Source organism: Ascidiella aspersa, chromosome 3 (genome assembly GCF_963924565.1).
Source record: "Ascidiella aspersa chromosome 3, kaAscAspe10.2, whole genome shotgun sequence".
Lineage (NCBI taxonomy): Eukaryota > Metazoa > Chordata > Ascidiacea > Phlebobranchia > Ascidiidae > Ascidiella > Ascidiella aspersa.
In genome coordinates this window covers 6,143,783-6,164,787 of record NC_139449.1, presented here as the reverse complement: position 1 = coordinate 6,164,787, position 21,005 = coordinate 6,143,783, and the positions used below count along the sequence as shown (strand labels likewise).

At 36.1% G+C, this 21,005-nt stretch overlaps 52 non-coding genes across 52 annotated transcripts in view; all 52 read right to left on the bottom strand.

Annotated features, from left to right (window-relative positions):
* Positions 1-2: 2 nt before the first annotated feature.
* Positions 3-74, bottom strand: Trnaq-uug (transfer RNA glutamine (anticodon UUG)). The gene has a single exon. It is a non-coding gene; the product is annotated as a tRNA-Gln (tRNA).
* Positions 75-197: 123 nt separating this feature from the next.
* Trnah-gug (transfer RNA histidin (anticodon GUG)) lies at positions 198-269 on the bottom strand. The gene has a single exon. It is a non-coding gene; the product is annotated as a tRNA-His (tRNA).
* Positions 270-793: 524 nt separating this feature from the next.
* Positions 794-865, bottom strand: Trnaq-uug (transfer RNA glutamine (anticodon UUG)). Its single transcript has one exon. It is a non-coding gene; the product is annotated as a tRNA-Gln (tRNA).
* Positions 866-1,375: 510 nt separating this feature from the next.
* On the bottom strand, positions 1,376-1,447 carry Trnaq-cug (transfer RNA glutamine (anticodon CUG)). The gene has a single exon. It is a non-coding gene; the product is annotated as a tRNA-Gln (tRNA).
* Positions 1,448-2,152: 705 nt separating this feature from the next.
* Positions 2,153-2,224, bottom strand: Trnaq-uug (transfer RNA glutamine (anticodon UUG)). Its single transcript has one exon. It is a non-coding gene; the product is annotated as a tRNA-Gln (tRNA).
* Positions 2,225-2,350: 126 nt separating this feature from the next.
* On the bottom strand, positions 2,351-2,422 carry Trnah-gug (transfer RNA histidin (anticodon GUG)). Its single transcript has one exon. It is a non-coding gene; the product is annotated as a tRNA-His (tRNA).
* Positions 2,423-2,427: 5 nt separating this feature from the next.
* On the bottom strand, positions 2,428-2,499 carry Trnam-cau (transfer RNA methionine (anticodon CAU)). The gene has a single exon. It is a non-coding gene; the product is annotated as a tRNA-Met (tRNA).
* A 235-nt stretch (positions 2,500-2,734) lies between these two features.
* On the bottom strand, positions 2,735-2,806 carry Trnaq-cug (transfer RNA glutamine (anticodon CUG)). The gene has a single exon. It is a non-coding gene; the product is annotated as a tRNA-Gln (tRNA).
* A 139-nt stretch (positions 2,807-2,945) lies between these two features.
* Positions 2,946-3,017, bottom strand: Trnaq-uug (transfer RNA glutamine (anticodon UUG)). Its single transcript has one exon. It is a non-coding gene; the product is annotated as a tRNA-Gln (tRNA).
* A 126-nt stretch (positions 3,018-3,143) lies between these two features.
* On the bottom strand, positions 3,144-3,215 carry Trnah-gug (transfer RNA histidin (anticodon GUG)). The gene has a single exon. It is a non-coding gene; the product is annotated as a tRNA-His (tRNA).
* Positions 3,216-3,737: 522 nt separating this feature from the next.
* Positions 3,738-3,809, bottom strand: Trnaq-uug (transfer RNA glutamine (anticodon UUG)). The gene has a single exon. It is a non-coding gene; the product is annotated as a tRNA-Gln (tRNA).
* Positions 3,810-3,932: 123 nt separating this feature from the next.
* Trnah-gug (transfer RNA histidin (anticodon GUG)) lies at positions 3,933-4,004 on the bottom strand. The gene has a single exon. It is a non-coding gene; the product is annotated as a tRNA-His (tRNA).
* Positions 4,005-4,528: 524 nt separating this feature from the next.
* On the bottom strand, positions 4,529-4,600 carry Trnaq-uug (transfer RNA glutamine (anticodon UUG)). The gene has a single exon. It is a non-coding gene; the product is annotated as a tRNA-Gln (tRNA).
* A 203-nt stretch (positions 4,601-4,803) lies between these two features.
* Trnam-cau (transfer RNA methionine (anticodon CAU)) lies at positions 4,804-4,875 on the bottom strand. The gene has a single exon. It is a non-coding gene; the product is annotated as a tRNA-Met (tRNA).
* A 235-nt stretch (positions 4,876-5,110) lies between these two features.
* Trnaq-cug (transfer RNA glutamine (anticodon CUG)) lies at positions 5,111-5,182 on the bottom strand. The gene has a single exon. It is a non-coding gene; the product is annotated as a tRNA-Gln (tRNA).
* Positions 5,183-5,890: 708 nt separating this feature from the next.
* Positions 5,891-5,962, bottom strand: Trnaq-uug (transfer RNA glutamine (anticodon UUG)). Its single transcript has one exon. It is a non-coding gene; the product is annotated as a tRNA-Gln (tRNA).
* Positions 5,963-6,472: 510 nt separating this feature from the next.
* On the bottom strand, positions 6,473-6,544 carry Trnaq-cug (transfer RNA glutamine (anticodon CUG)). The gene has a single exon. It is a non-coding gene; the product is annotated as a tRNA-Gln (tRNA).
* Positions 6,545-6,881: 337 nt separating this feature from the next.
* Positions 6,882-6,953, bottom strand: Trnah-gug (transfer RNA histidin (anticodon GUG)). The gene has a single exon. It is a non-coding gene; the product is annotated as a tRNA-His (tRNA).
* Positions 6,954-7,475: 522 nt separating this feature from the next.
* Trnaq-uug (transfer RNA glutamine (anticodon UUG)) lies at positions 7,476-7,547 on the bottom strand. The gene has a single exon. It is a non-coding gene; the product is annotated as a tRNA-Gln (tRNA).
* A 123-nt stretch (positions 7,548-7,670) lies between these two features.
* On the bottom strand, positions 7,671-7,742 carry Trnah-gug (transfer RNA histidin (anticodon GUG)). The gene has a single exon. It is a non-coding gene; the product is annotated as a tRNA-His (tRNA).
* Positions 7,743-8,266: 524 nt separating this feature from the next.
* Positions 8,267-8,338, bottom strand: Trnaq-uug (transfer RNA glutamine (anticodon UUG)). The gene has a single exon. It is a non-coding gene; the product is annotated as a tRNA-Gln (tRNA).
* A 708-nt stretch (positions 8,339-9,046) lies between these two features.
* On the bottom strand, positions 9,047-9,118 carry Trnah-gug (transfer RNA histidin (anticodon GUG)). Its single transcript has one exon. It is a non-coding gene; the product is annotated as a tRNA-His (tRNA).
* A 5-nt stretch (positions 9,119-9,123) lies between these two features.
* Trnam-cau (transfer RNA methionine (anticodon CAU)) lies at positions 9,124-9,195 on the bottom strand. The gene has a single exon. It is a non-coding gene; the product is annotated as a tRNA-Met (tRNA).
* Positions 9,196-9,642: 447 nt separating this feature from the next.
* Positions 9,643-9,714, bottom strand: Trnaq-uug (transfer RNA glutamine (anticodon UUG)). Its single transcript has one exon. It is a non-coding gene; the product is annotated as a tRNA-Gln (tRNA).
* A 203-nt stretch (positions 9,715-9,917) lies between these two features.
* On the bottom strand, positions 9,918-9,989 carry Trnam-cau (transfer RNA methionine (anticodon CAU)). Its single transcript has one exon. It is a non-coding gene; the product is annotated as a tRNA-Met (tRNA).
* Positions 9,990-10,224: 235 nt separating this feature from the next.
* Positions 10,225-10,296, bottom strand: Trnaq-cug (transfer RNA glutamine (anticodon CUG)). Its single transcript has one exon. It is a non-coding gene; the product is annotated as a tRNA-Gln (tRNA).
* A 707-nt stretch (positions 10,297-11,003) lies between these two features.
* Positions 11,004-11,075, bottom strand: Trnaq-uug (transfer RNA glutamine (anticodon UUG)). The gene has a single exon. It is a non-coding gene; the product is annotated as a tRNA-Gln (tRNA).
* Positions 11,076-11,585: 510 nt separating this feature from the next.
* Trnaq-cug (transfer RNA glutamine (anticodon CUG)) lies at positions 11,586-11,657 on the bottom strand. The gene has a single exon. It is a non-coding gene; the product is annotated as a tRNA-Gln (tRNA).
* Positions 11,658-11,797: 140 nt separating this feature from the next.
* Positions 11,798-11,869, bottom strand: Trnaq-uug (transfer RNA glutamine (anticodon UUG)). Its single transcript has one exon. It is a non-coding gene; the product is annotated as a tRNA-Gln (tRNA).
* A 126-nt stretch (positions 11,870-11,995) lies between these two features.
* On the bottom strand, positions 11,996-12,067 carry Trnah-gug (transfer RNA histidin (anticodon GUG)). The gene has a single exon. It is a non-coding gene; the product is annotated as a tRNA-His (tRNA).
* Positions 12,068-12,072: 5 nt separating this feature from the next.
* On the bottom strand, positions 12,073-12,144 carry Trnam-cau (transfer RNA methionine (anticodon CAU)). Its single transcript has one exon. It is a non-coding gene; the product is annotated as a tRNA-Met (tRNA).
* A 235-nt stretch (positions 12,145-12,379) lies between these two features.
* Positions 12,380-12,451, bottom strand: Trnaq-cug (transfer RNA glutamine (anticodon CUG)). The gene has a single exon. It is a non-coding gene; the product is annotated as a tRNA-Gln (tRNA).
* Positions 12,452-12,788: 337 nt separating this feature from the next.
* On the bottom strand, positions 12,789-12,860 carry Trnah-gug (transfer RNA histidin (anticodon GUG)). Its single transcript has one exon. It is a non-coding gene; the product is annotated as a tRNA-His (tRNA).
* A 523-nt stretch (positions 12,861-13,383) lies between these two features.
* Positions 13,384-13,455, bottom strand: Trnaq-uug (transfer RNA glutamine (anticodon UUG)). The gene has a single exon. It is a non-coding gene; the product is annotated as a tRNA-Gln (tRNA).
* A 123-nt stretch (positions 13,456-13,578) lies between these two features.
* On the bottom strand, positions 13,579-13,650 carry Trnah-gug (transfer RNA histidin (anticodon GUG)). The gene has a single exon. It is a non-coding gene; the product is annotated as a tRNA-His (tRNA).
* A 312-nt stretch (positions 13,651-13,962) lies between these two features.
* Trnaq-cug (transfer RNA glutamine (anticodon CUG)) lies at positions 13,963-14,034 on the bottom strand. Its single transcript has one exon. It is a non-coding gene; the product is annotated as a tRNA-Gln (tRNA).
* A 337-nt stretch (positions 14,035-14,371) lies between these two features.
* On the bottom strand, positions 14,372-14,443 carry Trnah-gug (transfer RNA histidin (anticodon GUG)). Its single transcript has one exon. It is a non-coding gene; the product is annotated as a tRNA-His (tRNA).
* Positions 14,444-14,966: 523 nt separating this feature from the next.
* Trnaq-uug (transfer RNA glutamine (anticodon UUG)) lies at positions 14,967-15,038 on the bottom strand. The gene has a single exon. It is a non-coding gene; the product is annotated as a tRNA-Gln (tRNA).
* A 123-nt stretch (positions 15,039-15,161) lies between these two features.
* On the bottom strand, positions 15,162-15,233 carry Trnah-gug (transfer RNA histidin (anticodon GUG)). Its single transcript has one exon. It is a non-coding gene; the product is annotated as a tRNA-His (tRNA).
* Positions 15,234-15,757: 524 nt separating this feature from the next.
* Positions 15,758-15,829, bottom strand: Trnaq-uug (transfer RNA glutamine (anticodon UUG)). The gene has a single exon. It is a non-coding gene; the product is annotated as a tRNA-Gln (tRNA).
* Positions 15,830-16,336: 507 nt separating this feature from the next.
* On the bottom strand, positions 16,337-16,408 carry Trnaq-uug (transfer RNA glutamine (anticodon UUG)). Its single transcript has one exon. It is a non-coding gene; the product is annotated as a tRNA-Gln (tRNA).
* Positions 16,409-16,534: 126 nt separating this feature from the next.
* Positions 16,535-16,606, bottom strand: Trnah-gug (transfer RNA histidin (anticodon GUG)). The gene has a single exon. It is a non-coding gene; the product is annotated as a tRNA-His (tRNA).
* A 312-nt stretch (positions 16,607-16,918) lies between these two features.
* Positions 16,919-16,990, bottom strand: Trnaq-cug (transfer RNA glutamine (anticodon CUG)). Its single transcript has one exon. It is a non-coding gene; the product is annotated as a tRNA-Gln (tRNA).
* Positions 16,991-17,129: 139 nt separating this feature from the next.
* Positions 17,130-17,201, bottom strand: Trnaq-uug (transfer RNA glutamine (anticodon UUG)). The gene has a single exon. It is a non-coding gene; the product is annotated as a tRNA-Gln (tRNA).
* A 496-nt stretch (positions 17,202-17,697) lies between these two features.
* On the bottom strand, positions 17,698-17,769 carry Trnaq-uug (transfer RNA glutamine (anticodon UUG)). Its single transcript has one exon. It is a non-coding gene; the product is annotated as a tRNA-Gln (tRNA).
* A 510-nt stretch (positions 17,770-18,279) lies between these two features.
* On the bottom strand, positions 18,280-18,351 carry Trnaq-uug (transfer RNA glutamine (anticodon UUG)). The gene has a single exon. It is a non-coding gene; the product is annotated as a tRNA-Gln (tRNA).
* A 299-nt stretch (positions 18,352-18,650) lies between these two features.
* On the bottom strand, positions 18,651-18,722 carry Trnaq-cug (transfer RNA glutamine (anticodon CUG)). The gene has a single exon. It is a non-coding gene; the product is annotated as a tRNA-Gln (tRNA).
* A 139-nt stretch (positions 18,723-18,861) lies between these two features.
* On the bottom strand, positions 18,862-18,933 carry Trnaq-uug (transfer RNA glutamine (anticodon UUG)). The gene has a single exon. It is a non-coding gene; the product is annotated as a tRNA-Gln (tRNA).
* Positions 18,934-19,059: 126 nt separating this feature from the next.
* On the bottom strand, positions 19,060-19,131 carry Trnah-gug (transfer RNA histidin (anticodon GUG)). The gene has a single exon. It is a non-coding gene; the product is annotated as a tRNA-His (tRNA).
* A 312-nt stretch (positions 19,132-19,443) lies between these two features.
* Trnaq-cug (transfer RNA glutamine (anticodon CUG)) lies at positions 19,444-19,515 on the bottom strand. Its single transcript has one exon. It is a non-coding gene; the product is annotated as a tRNA-Gln (tRNA).
* A 926-nt stretch (positions 19,516-20,441) lies between these two features.
* Trnaq-uug (transfer RNA glutamine (anticodon UUG)) lies at positions 20,442-20,513 on the bottom strand. The gene has a single exon. It is a non-coding gene; the product is annotated as a tRNA-Gln (tRNA).
* A 442-nt stretch (positions 20,514-20,955) lies between these two features.
* The window catches only part of Trnah-gug (transfer RNA histidin (anticodon GUG)), a 72-nt gene continuing 22 nt past the window's right edge, over positions 20,956-21,005 (bottom strand). Inside the window, exon 1 of the tRNA in view lies at positions 20,956-21,005. This exon is cut by the window's right edge and continues 22 nt beyond it. This is a non-coding gene — a tRNA (tRNA-His).

Sequence of the window (21,005 nt, the reverse complement as noted above, 5' to 3'; positions counted from 1 at the left end):
TCAGGTTCCACCGAGATTTGAACTTGGATCGCTGGATTCAAAGTCCAAAGTGCTAACCATTACACCATGGAACCGCGTGGTTACTAACTGAATATCTTCTTTCAATAATTTCCATTAGGCATTTCAAGATGAATCGAACATTTGTTTGACAAATAACATAAAAACACATGACTGGTTAAAGCAAAATGAAAACATATTGCTGTGACCAGGATTCGAACCTGGGTTGTCACGGCCACAACGTGAAGTACTAACCACTATACGATCACAGCCTTAGTAGCAGAGGATGGTTTCGATCCATTGACCTCTGGGTTATGGGCCCAGCACGCTTCCGCTGCGCCACTCTGCTGAGATTAAAACATTTTATTCTTACAATTTTGTTTAGAGTTTTGGCATTACCGTTTACCATTGCTAATTATCGAAAGAATTTTAATAGATATTTAACGTAAATTAACCAAAGACCAACCAATGGGATTTCAAACTAAAAATTTTGAGATTGCTTATCATTTGTACATTCTCACTAAATAAATTTCTGAAGTTAATTTCTTGTTCACAACAGAAATGTTTTAAAAGTAATGGGTTTAACGTTCCACCGAGATTTGAACTCGGATCGCTGGATTCAGAGTCCAAAGTGCCAACCGTTACACTATGGAACCTCCTGCCATGACGTTATCCCAAATCTAACAATTTCTTTCAGCACACCATCGATTTTTAGATTGCAAACATTATTTTTTTCAAAAGATTAATTTCCAAGTATCAATCTGTCATACAACGCTTATTGAAATAAAATATTTTCAGGTTCCACCGAGATTTGAACTCGGATCGCTGGATTCAAAGTCCAAAGTGCTAACCATTACATCATGGAACCGGGTGGTTACTCGCTGAATAATATCTTTTTTCAATAATTACCATTAGGTATTTAAAGTTGAATCGAACATTTGTTTGACAAATAACATAAAAACACGTGACTGGTTAAAGCAAAATGATAAATTATTGCTGTGACTAGGATTCGAACCTGGGTTGTCACGGCCACAACGTGAAGTACTAACCACTATACGATCACAGCCTAAGTAGCAGAAGATGGTTTCGATCCAGCGACCTCTGGGTGATGGGCCAAGCACGCGTCCGCTGCGCCACTCTGCTGCGATTAAAACATTTTATTCTTACAATTTTCTTCAGAGTTTTGGCATTACCGTTTACCACTGTTAAATATCGAAATAATTTTAATAGATATTTACCGTAAATTAACCAAAGACCAACCAATGGGATTTCAAACTAAAAATTTTGAGATTGCTTATCAATTGTGCATTCTCACTAATTAAATTTCTGAAGTTAATTTCTTGTTCACAACAGAAATGTTTTAAAAGTAAAGGATTTAAGTTTCCACCGAGATTTGAACTCGGATCGCTGGATTCAGAGTCCAAAGTGCTAACCGTTACACCATGGAACCTCTGGCAAAGAGCTTATCTAAAATCGAACAACTTCTTTCAGCACATCATCTATTTTTAGATTGCAAACATGATTTTTTTAAAAGATTAATTTCCAAGTATCAATCTGTCATACAACGCTTATTGAAATAAAATATTTTCAGGTTGCACCGAGATTTGAACTGGGATCGCTGGATTCAAAGTACAAAGTGCTAACCATTACACCATGGAACCGCGTGGTTACTAACTGAATATCTTCTTTCAATAATTACCATTAGGCATTTCAAGATGAATCGAACATTTGTTTGACAAATAACATAAAAACACATGACTTGTTAAAGCAAAATGAAAACATATTGCTGTGACCAGGGGTTGTCACGGCCACAACGTGAAGTACTGACCACTATACGATCACAGCCTTAGTAGCAGAGGATGGTTTCGATCCATCGACCTCTGGGTTATGCCCAGCACGCTTCCGCTGCGTCACTCTGCTGTGATTAAAACATTTTATTCTTACAATTTTGTTCAGAGTTTTGGCATTACCGTTTACCATTGCCAATTATCGAAAGAATTTTAATAGATATTTAACGTAAATTAACCAAAGACCAACCAATGGGATTTCAAACTAAAAATTTTGAGATTGCTTATCATTTGTACATTCTCACTAAATAAATTTCTGAAGTTAATTTCTTGTTCACAACAGAAATGTTTTAAAAGTAATGGATTTAAGGTTCCACCGAGATTTGAACTCGGATCGCTGGATTCAAAGTCAAAAGTGCTAACCATTGCACCATGGAACCGCGTGGTTACTAACTGAATATCTTCTTTCAATAATTACCATTAGGTATTGGAAGGTGAATCGAAGAACATTTGTTTGACAAATAACATAAAAACACATGACTGGTTAAAGCCAAATTAAAACATATTGCTGTGACCAGGATTCGAACCTGGGTTGTCACGGCCACAACGTGAAGTACTAACCACTATACGATCACAGCCTTAGTAGCAGAGGATGGTTTCGATCCATCGACCTCTGGGTTATGGGCCCAGCACGCTTCCGCTGCGCCACTCTGCTGCGATTAAAACATTTTATTCTTACAATTTTGTTCAGAGTTTTGGCATTACCGTTTACCATTGTAAAATATCGAAAGAATTTTAATAGATATTTAACGTAAAATAACCAAAGAACAACCAATGGGATTTCAAACTAAAAATTTTGAGATTGCTTATCAATTGTGCATTCTCACTATTTAAATTTCTGAAGTTAATTTCTTGTTCACAACAGAAATGTTTTAAAAGTAAAGGATTTAAGGTTCCACCGAGATTTGAACTCGGATCGCTCGATTCAGAGTCCAAAGTGCTAACCGTTACACCATGGAACCTTCTGCCAAGACGTTATCTAAAATCGAACAACTTCTTTCAGCACATCATCTATTTTTAGATTGCAAACATGATTTTTTTAAAAGATTGATTTCCAAGTATCAATCTGTCATACAACGCTTGTTGAAATAAAATATTTTCAGGTTCCACCGAGATTTGAACTCGGATCGCTGGATTCAAAGTCCAAAGTGCTAACCATTACACCATGGAACCGGGTGGTTACTCGCTGAATAATATCTTTTTTCAATAATTACCATTAGGTATTTAAAGTTGAATCGAACATTTGTTTGACAAATAACATAAAAACACGTGACTGGTTAAAGCAAAATGATAAATTATTGCTGTGACCAGGATTCGAACCTGGGTTGTCACGGCCACAACGTGAAGTACTAACCACTATACGATCACAGCCTAAGTAGCAAAGGATAGTTTCGATCCATCGACCTCTGGGTTATGGACCCAGCACGCTTCCGCTGCGCCACTCTGCTGCGATTAAAACATTTCATTCTTACAATTTTGTTCAGAGTTTTGGCATTACCGTTTACCATTGCTAAATATCGAAATAATTTTAATAGATATTTAACGTAAATTAACCAAAGACCAACCAATGGGATTTCAAACTAAAAATTTTGAGATTGCTTATCAATTGTAAATTCTCACTGAATAAATTTCTGAAGTTAATTTCTTGTTCACAACAGAAATGTTTTAAAAGTAAAGGATTTAAGGTTGCACCGAAATTTGAACTCGGATCGCTGGATTCAGAGTCCAAAGTGCTAACCGTTACACCATGGAACCTCCTGCCAAGACCTTATCTAAAATCGAACAACTTCTTTCAGCTCATCATCTATTTTTAGATTGCAAACATGTTTTTTTAAAAGATTAATTTCCAAGTATCAATCTGTCATACAACGCTTATTGAAATAAAATATTTTCAGGTTCCACCGAGATTTGAACTCGGATCGCTGGATTCAAAGTCCAAAGTGCTAACCATTACACCATGGAACCGCGTGGTTACTAACTGAATATCTTCTTTCAATAATTTCCATTAGGCATTTCAAGATGAATCGAACATTTGTTTGACAAATAACGTAAAAACACATGACTGGTTAAAGCAAAATGAAAACATATTGCTGTGACCAGGATTCGAACCTGGGTTGTCACGGCCACAACGTGAAGTACTAACCACTATACGATCACAGCCTAAGTAGCAGAAGATGGTTTCGATCCAGCGACCTCTGGGTGATGGGCCAAGCACGCGTCCGCTGCGCCACTCTGCTGCGATTAAAACATTTTATTCTTACAATTTTCTTCAGAGTTTTGGCATTACCGTTTACCACTGTTAAATATCGAAATAATTTTAATAGATATTTAACGTAAATTAACCAAAGACCAACCAATGGGATTTCAAACTAACAATTTTGAGATTGCTTATCATGTGTAAATTTTCACTAAATAAATTTCTGAATTTAAATTCTTGTTCACAACAGAAATGTTTTAAAAGTAAAGGATTTAAAGTTCCACCGAGATTTGAACTCGGATCGCTGGATGCAGTGTCCAAAGTGCTAACCGTTAAACCATGTAACCTCCTGCCAACACGTTATCCCAAATCTAACAATTTCTTTCAGCACACCATCTATTTTTAGATTGCAAACATGATTTTTTTCAAAAGATTATTTTCCAAGTATCAATCTGTCATACAACGCTTATTGAAATAAAACATTTTCAGGTTCCACCGAGATTTGAACTCGGATCGCTGGATTCAAAGTCCAAAGTGCTAACCATTACACCATGGAACCGCGTGGTTACTAACTGAATATCTTCTTTCAATAATTACCATTAGGTATTGGAAGGTGAATCGAAGAACATTTGTTTGACAAATAACATAAAAACACATGACTGGTTAAAGCCAAATTAAAACATATTGCAGTGACCAGGATTCGAACTTGGGTTGTCACGGCCACAACGTGAAGTACTAACCCCTACACGATCACAGCCTTAATAGCAGAGGATGGTTTCGATCCATCGACCTCTGGGTTATGGGCCCAGCACGCTTCCGCTGCGCCACTCTGCTGCGATTAAAACATTTTATTCTTACAATTTTGTTCAGAGTTTTGGCATTACCGTTTACCATTGTAAAATATGGAAAGAATTTTAATAGATATTTAACGTAAATTAACCAAAGACCAACCAATGAGATTTCAAACTAAAAATTTTGAGATTGCTTATCAATTGTGCATTCTCACTAATTAAATTTCTGAAGTTAATTTCTTGTTCACACCAGAAATGTTTTAAAAGTAAAGGATTTAAGGTTCCACCGAGATTTGAACTCGGATCGCTGGATTCAGAGTCCAAAGTGCTAACCGTTACACTATGGAACCTCCTGCCAAGACCTTATCTAAAATCGAACAACCTCTTTCAGCACATCATCTATTTTTAGATTGCAAACATGATTTTTTTAAAAGATTAATTTCCAAGTATCAATCTGTCATACAACGCTTATTGAAATAAAATATTTTTAGTTTCCACCGAGATTTGAACTCGGATCGCTGGATTCAAAGTACAAAGTGCTAACCATTACACCATGGAACCGCGTGGTTACTAACTGAATATCTTCTTTCAATAATTACCATTAAGCATTTCAAGATGAATCGAACATTTGTTTGACAAATAAAAATAAAAACACATGACTGGTTAAAGCAAAATGAAAACATATTGCTGTGACCAGGGGTTGTCACGGCCACAACGTGAAGTACTAACCACTATACGATCACAGCCTTAGTAGCAGAGGATGGTTTCGATCCATCGACCTCTGGGTTATGGGCCCAGCACGCTTCCGCTGCGTCACTCTGCTGTGATTAAAACATTTTATTCTTACAATTTTGTTCAGAGTTTTGGCATTACCGTTTACCATTGCCAATTATCGAAAGAATTTTAATAGATATTTAACGTAAATTAACCAAAGACCAACCAATGGGATTTCAACCTAAAAATTTTGAGATTGCTTATCATTTGTACATTCTCACTAAATAAATTTCTGAAGTTAATTTCTTGTTCACAACAGAAATGTTTTAAAAGTAATGGATTTAAGGTTCCACCGAGATTTGAACTCGGATCGCTGGATTCAAAGTCAAAAGTGCTAACCATTGCACCATGGAACCGCGTGGTTACTAACTGAATATCTTCTTTCAATAATTACCATTAGGTATTGGAAAGTGAATCGAAGAACATTTGTTTGACAAATAACATAAAAACACATGACTGGTTAAAGCCAAATTAAAACATATTGCTGTGACCAGGATTCGAACCTGGGTTGCCACGGCCACAACGTGAAGTACTAACCACTATACGATCACAGACTTAGTAGCAGAGGATAGTTTCGATCCATCGACCTCTGGGTTATGGGCCCAGCAGGCTTCCTCTGCGCCACTCTGCTGCGATTAAAACATTTTAACCTTACAATTTTGTTCAGAGTTTTGGCATTACCGTTTACCATTGTAAAATATCGAAAGAATTTTAATAGATATTTAACGTAAATTAACCAAAGACCAACCAATGGGATTTCAAACTAAAAATTTTGAGATTGCTTATCAATTGTGCATTCTCACTAATTAAATTTCTAAAGTTAATTTCTTGTTCACAACAGAAATGTTTTAAAAGTAAAGGATTTAAGGTTCCACCGAGATTTGAACTCGGATCGCTGGATTCAGAGTCCAAAGTGCTAACCGTTACACCATGGAACCTTCTGCCAAGACGTTATCTAAAATCGAACAACTTCTTTCAGCACATCATCTATTTTTAGATTGCAAACATGATTTTTTTAAAAGATTGATTTCCAAGTATCAATCTGTCATACAACGCTTGTTGAAATAAAATATTTTCAGGTTCCACCGAGATTTGAACTCGGATCGCTGGATTCAAAGTCCAAAGTGCTAACCATTAAGCCATGGATCCGCGTGGTTACTCGCTGAATAATATCTTTTTTCAATAATTACCATTAGGTATTTAAAGTTGAATCGAACATTTGTTTGACAAATAACATAAAAACACGTGACTGGTTAAAGCAAAATGATAAATTATTGCTGTGACCAGGATTCGAACCTGGGTTGTCACGGCCACAACGTGAAGTACTAACCACTATACGATCACAGCCTAAGTAGCAAAGGATAGTTTCGATCCATCGACCTCTGGGTTATGGACCCAGCACGCTTCCGCTGCGCCACTCTGCTGCGATTAAAACATTTCATTCTTACAATTTTGTTCAGAGTTTTGGCATTACCGTTTACCATTGCTAAATATCGAAATAATTTTAATAGATATTTAACGTAAATTAACCAAAGACCAACCAATGGGATTTCAAACTAAAAATTTTGAGATTGCTTATCAATTGTAAATTCTCACTGAATAAATTTCTGAAGTTAATTTCTTGTTCACAACAGAAATGTTTTAAAAGTAAAGGATTTAAGGTTGCACCGAAATTTGAACTCGGATCGCTGGATTCAGAGTCCAAAGTGCTAACCGTTACACCATGGAACCTCCTGCCAAGACCTTATTTAAAATCGAACAACTTCTTTCAGCTCATCATCTATTTTTAGATTGCAAACATGTTTTTTTAAAAGATTAATTTCCAAGTATCAATCTGTCATACAACGCTTATTGAAATAAAATATTTTCAGGTTCCACCGAGATTTGAACTCGGATCGCTGGATTCAAAGTCCAAAGTGCTAACCATTACACCATGGAACCGCGTGGTTACTAACTGAATATCTTCTTTCAATAATTTCCATTAGGCATTTCAAAATGAATCGAACATTTGTTTGACAAATAACATAAAAACACATGACTGGTTAAAGCAAAATGAAAACATATTGCTGTGACCAGGATTCGAACCTGGGTTGTCACGGCCACAACGTGAAGTACTAACCACTATACGATCACAGCCTTAGTAGCAGAGGATGGTTTCGATCCATTGACCTCTGGGTTATGGGCCCAGCACGCTTCCGCTGCGCCACTCTGCTGTGATTAAAACATTTTATTCTTACAATTTTGTTCAGAGTTTTGGCATTACCGTTTACCATTGCTAATTATCGAAAGAATTTTAATAGATATTTAACGTAAATTAACCAAAGACCAACCAATGGGATTTCAAACTAAAAATTTTGAGATTGCTTATCATTTGTACATTCTCACTAAATAAATTTCTGAAGTTAATTTCTTGTTCACAACAGAAATGTTTTAAAAGTAATGGGTTTAACGTTCCAACGAGATTTGAACTCGGATCGCTGGATTCAGAGTCCAAAGTGCCAACCGTTACACTATGGAACCTCCTGCCATGACGTTATCCCAAATCTAACAATTTCTTTCAGCACACCATCGATTTTTAGATTGCAAACATTATTTTTTTCAAAAGATTAATTTCCAAGTATCAATCTGTCATACAACGCTTATTGAAATAAAATATTTTCAGGTTCCACCGAGATTTGAACTCGGATCGCTGGATTCAAAGTCCAAAGTGCTAACCATTACACCATGGAACCGGTTGGTTACTCGCTGAATAATATCTTTTTTCAATAATTACCATTAGGTATTTAAAGTTGAATCGAACATTTGTTTGACAAATAACATAAAAACACGTGACTGGTTAAAGCAAAATGATAAATTATTGCTGTGACTAGAATTCAAACCTGGTTTGTCACGGCCACAACGTGAAGTACTAACCACTATACGATCACAGCCTAAGTAGCAGAAGATGGTTTCGATCCAGCGACCTCTGGGTGATGGGCCAAGCACGCGTCCGCTGCGCCACTCTGCTGCGATCAAAACATTTTATTCTTACAATTTTCTTCAGAGTTTTGGCATTACCGTTTACCACTGTTAAATATCGAAATAATTTTAATAGATATTTAACGTAAATTAACCAAAGACCAACCAATGGGATTTCAAACTAACAATTTTGAGATTGCTTATCATGTGTAAATTTTCACTAAATAAATTTCTGAATTTAATTTCTTGTTCACAACAGAAATGTTTTAAAAGTAATGGATTTAAGGTTCCACCGAGAATTGAACTCGGATCGCTGGATTTAAAGTCAAAAGTGCTAATCATTGCACCATGGAACCGCGTGGTTACTAACTGAATATCTTCTTTCAATAATTACCATTAGGTATTGGAAGGTGAATCGAAGAACATTTGTTTGACAAATAACATAAAAACACATGACTGGTTAAAGCCAAATTAAAACATATTGCTGTGACCAGGATTCGAACCTGGGTTGTCACGGCCACAACGTGAAGTACTAACCACTATACGATCACAGCCTTAGTAGCAGAGGATGGTTTCGATCCATCGACCTCTGGGTTATGGGCCCAGCACGCTTCCGCTGCGCCACTCTGCTGCGATTAAAACATTTTATTCTTACAATTTTGTTCAGAGTTTTGGCATTACCGTTTACCATTGTAAAATATCGAAAGAATTTTAATAGATATTTAACGTAAATTAACCAAAGACCAACCAATGGGATTTCAAACTAAAAATTTTGAGATTGCTTATCATTTGTACATTCTCACTAAATAAATTTCTGAAGTTAATTTCTTGTTCACAACAGAAATGTTTTAAAAGTAATGGATTTAAAGTTCCACCGAGATTTGAACTCGGATCGCTGGATGCAGTGTCCAAAGTGCTAACCGTTAAACCATGGAACCTCCTGCCAACACGTTATCCCAAATCTGACAATTTCTTTCAGCACACCATCTATTTTTAGATTGCAAACATGATTTTTTTCAAAAGATTATTTTCCAAGTATCAATCTGTCATACAACGCTTATTGAAATAAAACATTTTCAGGTTCCACCGAGATTTGAACTCGGATCGCTGGATTCAAAGTCCAAAGTGCTAACCATTACACCATGGAACCGCGTGGTTACTAACTGAATATCTTCTTTCAATAATTACCATTAGGTATTGGAAGGTGAATCGAAGAACATTTGTTTGACAAATAACATAAAAACACATGACTGGTTAAAGCCAAATTAAAACATATTGCTGTGACCAGGATTCGAACCTGGGTTGTCACGGCCACAACGTGAAGTACTAACCCCTACACGATCACAGCCTTAATAGCAGAGGATGGTTTCGATCCATCGACCTCTGGGTTATGGGCCCAGCACGCTTCCGCTGCGCCACTCTGCTGCGATTAAAACATTTTATTCTTACAATTTTGCTCAGAGTTTTGGCATTACCGTTTACCATTGTAAAATATCGAAAGAATTTTAATAGATATTTAACGTGAATTAACCAAAGACCAACCAATGAGATTTCAAACTAAAAATTTTGAGATTGCTTATCAATTGTGCATTCTCACTAATTAAATTTCTGAAGTTAATTTCTTGTTCACAACAGAAATGTTTTAAAAGTAAAGGATTTAAGGTTCCACCGAGATTTGAACTCGGATCGCTGGATTCAGAGTCCAAAGTGCTAACCGTTACACCATGGAACCTCCTGCCAAAACCTTATCTAAAATCGAACAACTTCTTTCAGCACATCATCTATTTTTAGATTGCAAACATGATTTTTTTAAAAGATTAATTTCCAAGTATCAATCTGTCATACAACGCTTATTGAAATAAAATATTTTTAGGTTCCACCGAGATTTGAACTCGGATCGCTGGATTCAAAGTACAAAGTGCTAACCATTACACAATGGAACCGCGTGGTTACTAACTGAATATCTTCTTTCAATAATTACCATTAAGCATTTCAAGATGAATCGAACATTTGTTTGACAAATAACATAAAAACACATGACTGGTTAAAGCAAAATGAAAACATATTGCTGTGACCAGGGGTTGTCACGGCCCCAACGTGAAGTACTAACCACTATACGATCACAGCCTTAGTAGCAGAGGATGGTTTCGATCCATCGACCTCTGGGTTATGGGCCCAGCACGCTTCCGCTGCGTCACTCTGCTGTGATTAAAACATTTTATTCTTACAATTTTGTTCAGAGTTTTGGCATTACCGTTTACCATTGCCAATTATCGAAAGAATTTTAATAGATATTTAACGTAAATTAACCAAAGACCAACCAATGGGATTTCAAACTAAAAATTTTGAGATTGCTTATCATTTGTACATTCTCACTAAATAAATTTCTGAAGTTAATTTCTTGTTCACAACAGAAATGTTTTAAAAGTAATGGATTTAAGGTTCCACCGAGATTTGAACTCGGATCGCTGGATTCAAAGTCAAAAGTGCTAACCATTGCACCATGGAACCGCGTGGTTACTAACTGAATATCTTCTTTCAATAATTACCATTAGGTTTTGGAAAGTGAATCGAAGAACATTTGTTTGACAAATAACATAAAAACACATGACTGGTTAAAGCCAAATTAAAACATATTGCTGTGACCAGGATTCGAACCTGGGTTGTCACGGCCACAACGTGAAGTACTAACCACTATACGATCACAGACTTAGTAGCAGAGGATGGTTTCGATCCATCGACCTCTGGGTTATGGGCCCAGCAGGCTTCCGCTGCGCCACTCTGCTGCGATTAAAACATTTTATTCTTACAATTTTGTTCAGAGTTTTGGCATTACCGTTTACCATTGTAAAATATCGAAAGAATTTTAATAGATATTTAACGTAAATTAACCAAAGACCAACCAATGGGATTTCAAACTAAAAATTTTGAGATTGCTTATCAATTGTGCATTCTCACTAATTAAATTTCTGAAGTTAATTTCTTGTTCACAACAGAAATGTTTTAAAAGTAAAGGATTTAAGGTTCCACCGAGATTTGAACTCGGATCGCTGGATTCAGAGTCCAAAGTGCTAACCGTTACACCATGGAACCTTCTGCCAAGACGTTATCTAAAATCGAACAACTTCTTTCAGCACATCATCTATTTTTAGATTGCAAACATGATTTTTTTCAAAAGACTAATTTCCAAGTATCAACCTGTCATACAACGCTTATTGAAATAAAACATTTTCAGGTTCCACCGAGATTTGAACTCGGATCGCTGGATTCAAAGTCCAAAGTGCTAACCATTACACCATGGAACCGCGTGGTTACTCGCTGAATAATATCTTTTTTCAATAATTACCATTAGGTATTTAAAGTTGAATCGAACATTTGTTTGACAAATAACATAAAAACACGTGACTGGTTAAAGCAAAATGATAAATTATTGCTGTGACCAGGATTCGAACCTGGGTTGTCACGGCCACAACGTGAAGTACTAACCACTATACGATCACAGCCTTAGTAGCAGAGGATGGTTTCGATCCATCGACCTCTGGGTTATGGGCCCAGCACGCTTCCGCTGCGCCACTCTGCTGCGATTAAAACATTTTATTCTTACAATTTTGTTCAGAGTTTTGGCATTACCGTTTACCATTGTAAAATATCGAAAGAATTTTAATAGATATTTAACGTAATACAACCAAAGACCAACCAATGGGATTTCAAACTAAAAATTTTGAGATTGCTTATCAATTGTGCATTCTCACTAATTAAATTTCTGAAGTTAATTTCTTGTTCACAACAGAAATGTTTTAAAAGTAAAGGATTTAAGGTTCGACCGAGATTTGAACTCGGATCGCTGGATTCAGAGTCCAAAGTGCTAACCGTTACACCATGGAACCTTCTGCCAAGACGTTATCTAAAATCGAACAACTTCTTTCAGCACATCATCTATTTTTAGATTGCAAACATGATTTTTTTAAAAGATTAATTTCCAAGTATCAATCTGTCATACAACGCTTATTGAAATAAAATATTTTCAGGTTCCACCGAGATATGAACTCGGATCGCTGGATTCAAAGTCCAAAGTGCTAACTATTAAGCCATGGATCCGCGTGGTTACTCGCTGAATAATATCTTTTTTCAATAATTACCATTAGGTATTTAAAGTTGAATCGAACATTTGTTCGACAAATAACATAAAAACACGTGACTGGTTAAAGCAAAATGATAAATTATTGCTGTGACCAGGATTCGAACCTGGGTTGTCACGGCCACAACGTGAAGTACTAACCACTATACGATCACAGCCTAAGTAGCAAAGGATAGTTTCGATCCATCGACCTCTGGGTTATGGACCCAGCACGCTTCCGCTGCGCCACTCTGCAGCGATTAAAACATTTCATTCTTACAATTTTGTTCAGAGTTTTGGCATTACCGTTTACCATTGCTAAATATCCAAATAATTTTAATAGATATTTAACGTAAATTAACCAAAGACCAACCAATGGGATTTCAAACTAAAAATTTTGAGATTGCTTATCAATTGTAAATTCTCACTGAATAAATTTCTGAAGTTAATTTCTTGTTCACAACAGAAATGTTTTAAAAGTAAAGGATTTAAGGTTGCACCGAAATTTGAACTCGGATCGCTGGATTCAGAGTCCAAAGTGCTAACCGTTACACCATGGAACCTCCTGCCAAGAACTTATCTAAAATCGAACAACTTCTTTCAGCTCATCATCTATTTTTAGATTGCAAACATGATTTTTTTAAAACATTAATTTCCAAGTATCAATCTGTCATACAACGCTTATTGAAATAAAATATTTTCAGGTTCCACCGAGATTTGAACTCGGATCGCTGGATTCAAAGTCCAAAGTGCTAACCATTACACCATGGAACCGCGTGGTTACTAACTGAATATCTTCTTTCAATAATTTCCATTAGGCATTTCAAGATGAATCGAACATTTGTTTGACAAATAACATAAAAACACATGACTGGTTAAAGCAAAATGAAAACATATTGCTGTGACCAGGATTCGAACCTGGGTTGTCACGGCCACAACGTGAAGTACTAACCACTATACGATCACAGCCTTAGTAGCAGAGGATGGTTTCGATCCATTGACCTCTGGGTTATGGGCCCAGCACGCTTCCGCTGCGCCACTCTGCTGTGATTAAAACATTTTATTCTTACAATTTTGTTCAGAGTTTTGGCATTACCGTTTACCATTGTAAAATATCGAAAGAATTTTAATAGATATTTAACGTAATACAACCAAAGACCAACCAATGGGATTTCAAACTAAAAATTTTGAGATTGCTTATCAATTGTGCATTCTCACTAATTAAATTTCTGAAGTTAATTTCTTGTTCACAACAGAAATGTTTTAAAAGTAAAGGATTTAAGGTTCGACCGAGATTTGAACTCGGATCGCTGGATTCAGAGTCCAAAGTGCTAACCGTTACACCATGGAACCTTCTGCCAAGACGTTATCTAAAATCGAACAACTTCTTTCAGCACATCATCTATTTTTAGATTGCAAACATGATTTTTTTAAAAGATTAATTTCCAAGTATCAATCTGTCATACAACGCTTATTGAAATAAAATATTTTCAGGTTCCACCGAGATATGAACTCGGATCGCTGGATTCAAAGTCCAAAGTGCTAACTATTAAGCCATGGATCCGCGTGGTTACTCGCTGAATAATATCTTTTTTCAATAATTACCATTAGGTATTTAAAGTTGAATCGAACATTTGTTCGACAAATAACATAAAAACACGTGACTGGTTAAAGCAAAATGATAAATTATTGCTGTGACCAGGATTCGAACCTGGGTTGTCACGGCCACAACGTGAAGTACTAACCACTATACGATCACAGCCTAAGTAGCAAAGGATAGTTTCGATCCATCGACCTCTGGGTTATGGACCCAGCACGCTTCCGCTGCGCCACTCTGCAGCGATTAAAACATTTCATTCTTACAATTTTGTTCAGAGTTTTGGCATTACCGTTTACCATTGCTAAATATCCAAATAATTTTAATAGATATTTAACGTAAATTAACCAAAGACCAACCAATGGGATTTCAAACTAAAAATTTTGAGATTGCTTATCAATTGTAAATTCTCACTGAATAAATTTCTGAAGTTAATTTCTTGTTCACAACAGAAATGTTTTAAAAGTAAAGGATTTAAGGTTGCACCGAAATTTGAACTCGGATCGCTGGATTCAGAGTCCAAAGTGCTAACCGTTACACCATGGAACCTCCTGCCAAGAACTTATCTAAAATCGAACAACTTCTTTCAGCTCATCATCTATTTTTAGATTGCAAACATGATTTTTTTAAAACATTAATTTCCAAGTATCAATCTGTCATACAACGCTTATTGAAATAAAATATTTTCAGGTTCCACCGAGATTTGAACTCGGATCGCTGGATTCAAAGTCCAAAGTGCTAACCATTACACCATGGAACCGCGTGGTTACTAACTGAATATCTTCTTTCAATAATTTCCATTAGGCATTTCAAGATGAATCGAACATTTGTTTGACAAATAACATAAAAACACATGACTGGTTAAAGCAAAATGAAAACATATTGCTGTGACCAGGATTCGAACCTGGGTTGTCACGGCCACAACGTGAAGTACTAACCACTATACGATCACAGCCTTAGTAGCAGAGGATGGTTTCGATCCATTGACCTCTGGGTTATGGGCCCAGCACGCTTCCGCTGCGCCACTCTGCTGTGATTAAAACATTTTATTCTTACAATTTTGTTTAGAGTTTTGGCATTACCGTTTACCATTGCTAATTATCGAAAGAATTTTAATAGATATTTAACGTAAATTAACCAAAGACCAACCAATGGGATTTCAAACTAAAAATTTTGAGATTGCTTATCATTTGTACATTCTCACTAAATAAATTTCTGAAGTTAATTTCTTGTTCACAACAGAAATGTTTTAAAAGTAATGGGTTTAACGTTCCACCGAGATTTGAACTCGGGTCGCTGGATTCAGAGTCCAAAGTGCCAACCGTTACACAATGGAACCTCCTGCCATGACGTTATCCCAAATCTAACAATTTCTTTCAGCACATCATCGATTTTTAGATTGCAAACATTATTTTTTTCAAAAGATTAATTTCCAAGTATCAATCTGTCATACAACGCTTATTGAAATAAAATATTTTCAGGTTCCACCGAGATTTGAACTCGGATCGCTGGATTCAAAGTCCAAAGTGCTAACCATTACACCATGGAGCCGCCTGGTTACTAACTGAATATCTTCTTTCAATAATTACCATTAGGCATTTCAAGATGAATCGAACATTTGTTTGACAAATAACATAAAAACTCATGACTGGTTAAAGCAAAATGAAAACATATTGCTGTGACCAGGATTCGAACCTGGGTTGTCACGGCCACATCGTGAAGTACTAACCACTATACGATCACAGCCTTAGTAGCAGAGGATGGTTTCGATCCATTGACCTTTTGGTTATGGGCCCAGCACGCTTCCGCTGCGCCACTCTGCTGTGATTAAAACATTTTATTCTTACAATTTTGTTCAGAGTTTTGGCATTACCGTTTACCATTGCTAATTATCGAAAGAATTTTAATAGATATTTAACGTAAATTAACCAAAGACCAACCAATGGGATTTCAAACTACAAATTTTGAGATTGCTTATCATTTGTACATTCTCACTAAATAAATTTCTGAAGTTAATTTCTTGTTCACAACAGAAATGTTTTAAAAGTAAAGCATTTAAGGTTCCACCGAGATTTGAACTCGGATCGCTGGATTCAAAGTCCAAAGTGCTAACCATTACACCATGGAACCGCGTGGTTACTAACTGAATATCTTCTTTCAATAATTACCATTAGGTATTGGAAGGTGAATCGAAGAACATTTGTTTGACAAATAACATAAAAACACATGACTGGTTAAAGCCAAATTAAAACATATTGCTATGACCAGGATTCGAACCTGGGTTGTCACGGCCACAACGTGAAGTACTAACCACTATACGATCACAGCCTAAGTAGCAGAGGATGGTTTCGATCCATCGACCTCTGGGTTATGGGCCCAGCACGCTTGCGCTGCGCCACTCTGTTGCGATTAAAACATTCTATTCTTACAATTTTGTTCAGAGTTTTGGCATTACCGTTTACCATTGTAAAATATAGAAAGAATTTTAATAGATATTTAACGTAAATTAACCAAAGACCAACCAATGGGTTTTCAAACTAAAAATTTTGAGATTGCTTTTCAATTGTGCATTCTCACTAATTAAATTTCTGAAGTTAATTTATGGTTCACAACAGAAATGTTTTAACAGTAAAGGATTTAAGGTTCCACCGAGATTTGAACTCGGATCGCTGGATTCAGAGTCCAAAGTGCTAACCGTTGCACCATGGAACCTCCTGCCAAGACCTTATCTAAAATCGAACAACTTCTTTCAGCACATCATCTATTTTTAGATTGCAAACATGATTTTTTTAAAAGATTAATTTCCAAGTATCAATCTGTCATACAACGCTTATTGAAATAAAATATTTTCAGGTTCCACCGAGATTTGAACTCGGATCGCTGGATTCAAAGTCCAAAGTGCTAACCATTACACCATGGAACCGCGTGGTTACTAACTGAATATCTTCTTTCAATAATTACCATTAGGCATTTCAAGATGAATCGAACATTTGTTTGACAAATAACATAAAAACACATGACTGGTTAAAGCAAAATGAAAACATATTGCTGTGACCAGGGGTTGTCACGGCCACAACGTGAAGTACTAACCACTATACGATCACAGCCTTAGTAGCAGAGGATGGTTTCAATCCATCAACATCTGGGTTATGGGCCCAGCACGCTTCCGCTGCGCCACTCTGCTGTGATTAAAACATTTTATTCTAAGAATTTTGTTCAGAGTTTTGGCATTCCCGTTTACCATTGCCAATTATCGAAAGAATTTTAATAGATATTTAACGTAAATTAACCAAAGACCAACCAATGGGATTTCAATTTAAAAATTTTGAGATTGCTTATCAATTGTGCATTCTCACTAATTAAATTTCAGAAGTTAATTTCTTGTTCACAACAGAAATGTTTTAAAAGTAAAGGATTTAAGGTTCCACCGAGATTTGAACTCGGATCGCTGGATTCAAAGTCCAAAGTGCTAACCATTACACCATGGAACCGCGTGGTTACTCGCTGAATAATATATTTTTTCAATAATTACCATTAGGTATTTAAAGTTGAATAGAACATTTGTTTGACAAATAACATAAAAACACGTGACTGGTTAAAGCAAAATGATAAATTATTGCTGTGACTAGGATTCGAACCTGGGATGTCACGGCCACAACGTGAAGTACTAACCACTATACGATCACAGCCTAGGTAGCAGAAGATTGTTTCGATCCATCGACCTCTGGGTGATGGGCCCAGCACGCGTCCGCTGCGCCACTCTGCTGCGATTAAAACATTTTATTCTTATAATTTTCTTCAGAGTTTTGGCATTACCATTTACCACTGTTAAATATCGAAATAATTTTAATAGATATTTAACGTAAATTAACCAAAGACCAACCAATGGGATTTCAAACTAACAATTTTGAGATTGCTTATCATGTGTAAATTTTCACTAAATAAATTTCTGAATTTAATTTCTTGTTCACAACAGAAATGTTTTAAAAGTAAAGGATTTAAAGTTCCACCGAGATTTGAACTCGGATCGCTGGATTCAAAGTCCAAAGTGCTAACCATTACACCATGGAACCGCGTGGTTGGTAACTGAATATCTTCTTTCAATAATTACCATTAGGTATTGGAAGGTGAATCGAAGAACATTTGTTTGACAAATAACATAAAAACACATGACTGGTTAAAGCCAAATTAAAACATATTGCTGTGACCAGGGGATGTAACGGCCACAACGTGAAGTACTAACGGGATGTAACGGCCACAACGTGAAGTACTAAAATTTTGAGATTGCTTATCAATTGTGCATTCTCACTAATTAAATTTCAGAAGTTAATTTCTTGTTCACAACAGAAATGTTTTAAAAGTAAAGGATTTAAGGTTCCATCGAGATTTGAACTCGGATCGCTGGATTCAGAGTCCAAAGTGCTAACCGCTACACCATGGAACCTTCTGCCAAGACGTTATCTAAAATCGAACAACTTCTTTCAGCACATCATCTATTTTTAGATTGGAAAAATGATTTTTTTAAAAGATTGATTTCCAAGTATCAATCTGTCATACAACGCTTGTTGAAATAACATATTTTCAGGTTCCACCGAGATTTGAACTCGGATCGCTGGATTCAAAGTCCAAAGTGCTAACCATTACACCATGGAACCGCGTGGTTACTAGCTGAATAATATATTTTTTCAATAATTACCATTAGGTATTTAAAGTTGAATCGAACATTTGTTTGACAAATAACATAAAAACACGTGACTGGTTAAAGCAAAATGATAAATTATTGCTGTGACCAGGATTCGAACCTGGGTTGTCACGGCCACAACGTGAAGTACTAACCACTATACGATCACAGCCTAAGTAGCAGAAGATTGTTTCGATCCATTGAGCTCTGGGTTATGGGCCCAGCACGCTTCCGCTGCGCCACTCTGCTGTGATTAAAACATTTTATTCTTACAATTTTGTTCAGAGTTTTGGCATTACCGTTTACCATTGCTAATTATCGAAAGAATTTTATTAGATATTTAACGTAAATTAACCAAAGACCAACCAATGGGATTTCAAACTAAAAATTTTGAGATTGCTTATCATTTGTACATTCTCACTAAATAAATTTCTGAAGTTAATTTCTTGTTCACAACAGAAATGTTTTAAAAGTAATGGATTTAAGGTTCCACCGAGATTTGAACTCGGATCGCTGGATTCAGAGTCCAAAGTGCCAACCGTTACACTATGGAACCTCCTGCCATGACGTTATCCCAAATCTAACAATTTCTTTCAGCACACTCTCGATTTTTGATTGCAAACATGATTTTTTTCAAAAGATTAATTTCCAAGTATCAATCTGTCATACAACGCTTATTGAAATAAAATATTTTCAGGTTCCACCGAGATTTGATCTCGGATCGCTGGATTCAAAGTCCAAAGTGCTAACCATGGAACCGCGTGGTTACTCGCTGAATAATATCTTTTTTCAATAATTACCATTAGGTATTTAAAGTTGAATCGAACATTTGTTTGACAAATAACATAAAAACACGTGACTGGTTAAAGCAAAATGATAAATTATTGCTGTGACTAGGATTCGAACCTGGGTTGTCACGGCCACAACGTGAAGTACTAACCACTATACGATCACAGCCTAAGTAGCAGTAGATTGTTTCGATCCATCGACCTCTGGGTGATGGGCCAAACACGCGTCCGTTGCGCCACTCTGCTGCGATTAAAACAATTTATTCTTAAAATTTTCTTCAGAGTTTTGGCATTACCTTTTTACCACTGTTAAATATCGAAAGAATTTTAATAGATATTTAACGTAAATTAACCAAAGACCAACCAGTGAGATTTCAAACTAAAAATTTTGAGATTGCTTATCATTTGTACATTCTCACTAAATAAATTTCTGAAGTTAATTTCTTGTTCACAACAGAAATGTTTTAAAAGTAATGCATTTAAGGTTCCACCGAGATTTGAACTCGGATCGCTGGATTCAGAGTCCAAAGTGCCAACCGTTACACTATGGAACTTCCTGCCATGACGTTATCCCAAATCTAACAATTTCTTTCAGCACACCATCGACTTTTAGATTGCAAACATGATTTTTTTCAAAAGATTAATTTCCAAGTATCAATCTGTCATACAACGCTTATTGAAATAAAATATTTTCAGGTTCCACCGAGATTTGAACTCGGATCGCTGGATTCAAATTCCAAAGTGCTAACCATTACACCATGGAACCGCGTGGTTACTCGCTGAATAATATCTTTTTTCAATAATTACCATTAGGTATTTAAAGTTGAATCGAACATTTGTTTGACAAATAACATAAAAACACGTGACTGGTTAAAGCAAATTGATAAATTATTGCTGTGATTTCAAACTAACAATTTTGAGATTGCTAATCATGTGTAAATTTTCACTAAATAAATTTCTGAATTTAATTTCTTGTTCACAACAGAAATGTTTTAAAAGTAAAGGATTTAAAGTTCCACCGAGATTTGAACTCGGATCGCTGGATTCAGAGTCCAAAGTGCTAACTATAACACCATGGAACCGCGTGGTTACTAACTGAATATCTTCTTTCAATAATTACCATTAGGTATTGGAAGGTGAATCGAAGAACATTTGTTTGACAAATAACATAAAAACACATGACTGGTTAAAGCCAAATTAAAACATATTGCTGTGACCAGGATTCGAACCTGGGTTGTCACGGCCACAACGTGAAGTA